Source organism: Octopus bimaculoides, chromosome 20, assembly GCF_001194135.2.
Source record: "Octopus bimaculoides isolate UCB-OBI-ISO-001 chromosome 20, ASM119413v2, whole genome shotgun sequence".
In the NCBI taxonomy this organism is placed as follows: domain Eukaryota; kingdom Metazoa; phylum Mollusca; class Cephalopoda; order Octopoda; family Octopodidae; genus Octopus; species Octopus bimaculoides.
The window spans coordinates 10,115,418-10,119,892 of record NC_069000.1 but is presented as its reverse complement, the minus strand read 5'-3'; the positions used below and the strand labels follow the sequence as shown (position 1 = coordinate 10,119,892).

At 36.3% G+C, this 4,475-nt stretch overlaps 1 protein-coding gene and 1 long non-coding RNA gene across 8 annotated transcripts in view; one reads left to right on the top strand and one right to left on the bottom strand.

Annotated features, from left to right (window-relative positions):
- LOC128250230 (uncharacterized) overlaps positions 1-1,743 on the bottom strand; it is a 189,860-nt gene extending 188,117 nt beyond the window's left edge. Inside the window, exon 1 of the long non-coding RNA XR_008266303.1 lies at positions 1,691-1,743. This is a non-coding gene — a long non-coding RNA (uncharacterized LOC128250230). The remainder of the gene's footprint in view (positions 1-1,690) is intronic.
- The window catches only part of LOC106875384 (uncharacterized), a 427,703-nt gene that overhangs the window by 307,084 nt on the left and 116,144 nt on the right, over positions 1-4,475 (top strand). The window lies entirely within an intron of this gene.

Sequence of the window (4,475 nt, the reverse complement as noted above, 5' to 3'; positions counted from 1 at the left end):
CCCCACCTCACCTCCTTCCTAGACCACCAAATTATCTCTCCTCATACCCTATTGCCTCTCTATCTCTCTCCCCTGCTCTTGCATGTCATATCTCTTCTCTCCCTGCCAAATGTGTCATCCTTACTACCCTGCTGGTAGTATTCTTCTAGTGTCCCCAACTTGTGTACCCCATTTCCTTCAACCTGTCATAATCTTCAGCCCTGTTCCACACCCCCCTATCTCTTTCTTCCCCATACACTTCTTACAAGCCCCCACCCACCTGGACACATCATCACCACTAGGTATCTCCTTGGAGACACCTCTAATTCCTTCTCCCTCTCTCTCTAAATAGTGAGCAGCCATGTAGCTCCTCTACAACAAGGACCTGCCCTACTCCAACCTCTCCCCTTATACCTTAACCCCCATCCAACATAAAGAGGCAATACCCAACCTCATTTTTGTCCTCTTGCAAGCTGTGACAATATCTTGTAAGATCAATACCTTAAAATCAATATTAAATAGATCTACTGATTGATGGTACCCAGGTACACATTTAGGTAAATAGCAATAATGTCTTGTCCGATCAATTCTTTAAAATCAATATTAAATAGGTCTATTGATTGATGGTACTGGGAAACACATTCAGGTACATAGAAATGATGTCTCGCAAGATCAATAGCTTAAAGTCAATATTAAATAAAATCCATTGATTGATGGTGGCCAGTTATACAATCAGGTTAAAGAGTGACAATGTTTTTTAAATCAATAGCTTAAAGTAATTATTAAATAATCTGTTTCGTCTACCACTATGTACCTCCATGTCATTGAAAGTTTGGATCTTTGGTTACATCTGGGCTGTATTCTTTCGTGTGTGTGTGTGTGTGTGTATAAGATCCAAGGAACAGGATGTAGGAAGTTTTAGAGAAGACTGAATGATAGAAGAGTTGTGTCCCACCCACTCTACCTTAAGAAATCAAACTACAAGAAAGAAGACAGTATACCTGTGAGCCAGAAGCTGGAGTGTGCCTTAATTCCAGCATGGTCATCACTGAACTGTAATTGGGCCTCTTAAGGGGCAAGGAGTCGGAGTGTGGGTGTATGTATTCTTTTTAAAACTTGAATATGTTTTAGCCCTAAGGCTGTGGCTATGCTGGTGGTGCTCTAGCATGGCCACAGCCTTAGGGCTGAATCATATAAAAGAATAAAGAATGCTTTTTTTTCCATATTTGTTGAAATGTATGAATGGCATTATGAGTGAGTGTTATCATCTGTGTCAAGTTATCAAATGTTTTAAGAAGCTAGCAAAGAAATTTGATAAACTTACCTGACTATATTTGGCATCACCTGAATTGTACTCAAGTCAGGACCACTCAGGTATCAAGGAAGGGGGAAAAAAAAAAAAAAAAAAAAACCCAGTCTTATTCTACATTTAGAATTATATATATAAATGTAGTTAGTAACAACAGAAACACCCATTCTTCTATTCTCCAATCAATAACTATTTCCTACGTTGAAGGAGTGATGCAACCTTTCAGATCAGGTGACATGAATGCATACAGTGTCCCCAGTTGTCTAATGGGTGTTGAAAGACTTTCAGAATGTAATCAGAGCACAATGAAAGCTTCACCAACTTTGATTACAAACCAACAAGAGAGCTACTATGATGTGATTTGATATGCTAGAAATAATAGCAAAATATCCCTAAAATCACATCCTTTTTTTTTTTTTTTTTTTTTTTTTTTTTTTTTTTTTTTTTTTTTTTTCGTTTTTGACATAAAAAAGGTACACATTGGATAATGTAGTCTTAAATATCCCTAAAAAGAAGGGACAGTCATGGTTGGAATGTCTTCGATCCAGTATCGTCATTTTTTTTTTAAGTTTAGGGAGATTTGGTTGCTATTACTAGCAGTTTTAACTGCTGCATTGAACAGTGGTTTTCCACCTTCTTAAAATCCAGACCAGATCCAAAATTTAGGGTTTTTTTTAAGGGGCTACACCATAAAGAATAAAACATGAGCCGATTAAAGAAAAAGATTATATTTACAGAGGGAAGGCCATCAGGGCTTGCTGAAAGGATGCTTGAGGGCTGCATACCACCCTGGGAGTCGGGTTGTATAAGCAATGGCATGCAAGGCTTGTGTCTTGCAAGCTGGCCTTATTGTTATTTTGCCCCAGGTCAGGTATATGATTAAGGGTGTTCATTCACAACCATTTATTTCCAACATGCTGAGCAACCATTTAGAAGCTTCTTCATGATCTATATGGTCCCTACAAGTTGTTTCTTTTGTCAATCTTTGGTAGATGGCTTCCTTATGTTTCATATTGGGATTCTTTGTTACAAACAATCTGCTTACAAAGTGCTGAGTCACTGTAAAAAAGGAACCAGAAAAGACACCCAACCTGCACTCCCAGCATCATCTTTTGCCAACTACATGTCCACCAAATGCTCATTCTACATACAGGTGTAGAAATCTTGCCTAAGCTGACTATGGAAACTAACACAGCCCTTGGGCTAGTCTGGCCCTGTCGAATTGTTCAACCGATGGATGTATGGAACAGATATTAAATGATAATTATAATGTGATGAAATCTTACTTTGCCTTCCTGAAAGTGAACATTACAAGTACTTATTTATTTCAAGCTATTATAAAGTTAATTCATAGGTACATGAACCAATCAAGATGACACACTTAAGAAATAAAATACAATTAGAAATATATTGTTTAAATTGCACTTTCAGTGTCATCTGTTATAAACACATCACATATTTGTGTTTCTCTTAACACAAAGAGTAAGAAAATATTCTCATCTCCCCATTCTCTGTGTGTCTTGTAAAATAAATTGAAATGAATTTAATTCTATTGTTAACATTTAAAAAAAAATATGTTTAGCTCTTAATTTTATTGTAAACATTAAAAAATGAATAGACATAATTAAGTTTAGATTTTATTTCTTTTTAGTAATCGGTAAGATTAAATAGTAAATATGTTTATATATTAAAGACAAAAGCCAAAAAAAAAGAACTGCTTTTGAGCAGACCTGAAAGAAAATAAAAATTGAGAGCCTCATGGCTTTACATCCATTTTTACATTTACTTTTGTTTATTTGTGCAAAAATACAGTTTTTAAAAACAGAAAAGACATAGAAAGTTGCATTTCAAAAACAATACTTAGTTTTAATTCTGTTGAGTTGCAAACATTATAAAGAAAATATTGCATTTAGCCTTAATCTTATTGTGAAAGTAAGAAACAAATTTCATATTTTTCACATTTACTCTTAACCCTTTATGTGACCATATTTCTGTTGAAAGATGCTGTCTTTGTTTGAAATAATTTGGGAAGTGATAAGTAATTTAATGAAAAATAATTTTGTTATTATTAAGTTGATGCTTAGGCAGTGAGATGGCCAAATCTTTTGGAACACCAGGCACAATGCTTAGTGGCATTTGGTCTGTCTTTAAGTTTCGAGTTCAAATTCCACTGAGATTGACTTTGCTTTTCATCCTGTTGAGATCACTGAAATAGATACCAGTTGTGAAAGGCCTTATAGTTAGCCCATGCCATAGGTGGTCTGACTTGTCTCCTTTTTGCAATTTCTAATAGTTAGTCATCTCTCAGAATTTGGTTTTTGGTGCCACTGTATTGTATTTTGCAACGTCTTTGTTATGTAGGCAGGAGGCCTTTCTCTTTTAAGTGGTCACATAACTATCATCATCATCACCGCTGCTAAGATTGTGGCTCAAGCAGAACCCAACATCCAATTCAATAACACAGCTATACACATGTTTATTTGTGTGTGGTATCTTATGTGGCTGTTATGCATTTTATCTCTTCTCACCTCTTGCTTTTCTGCTTTCTACAAATTTACATACTTCTTTCTACCAAAGTGAACAAAGTGCTTCAAAAGTTCTTTTTTTTTTTCCTTTCCTTACGAGAGAGAAGCAGAATAAAACAGTGAGAGAGAAAGAGAGGGAGGGATAGACAGAAAGGGGCTGGGGGAGGAAAAGAAAGAGTAGAAAAAGGACAACAACATGGATTACGTTCGTCTTCTTCTAAAACTCGAATCCAATACAAAACTTGATTGGTTTGTGGAGTGGGTGTAGTTAAAGTACTTGTGAAAAGCAGACTTTCTTTTCATTAAGCTTGTTCACATTTCACAACAAATAGGTATGGTTGAGGCATTGGCAGAGGCAGTGACGGGAGGGGAGGAGGTGAAACGGTTCTTCTTCTCCAACCTACATGACAAATTTGTTTTTTTGATAACGGGCTCCATGGCTATCCAAAATCTCTTATGCCGTGTCATGATACCAGCACTGGAATTAATTGATGCTTAAAACATTCTGTAAGGGTTCTTGAAGCAAACCCTTGAAATTGAAATTGCCAACCACTTTGTCTTTTAAAGGTTTGGAGGCTGAAAAGGGGGAAAAATAAAAACTGACAAGTTACACAGTGGTGGTGGTGGTGGTGGTGGTGGTTGTGGTCGTCGTCATGGTAATG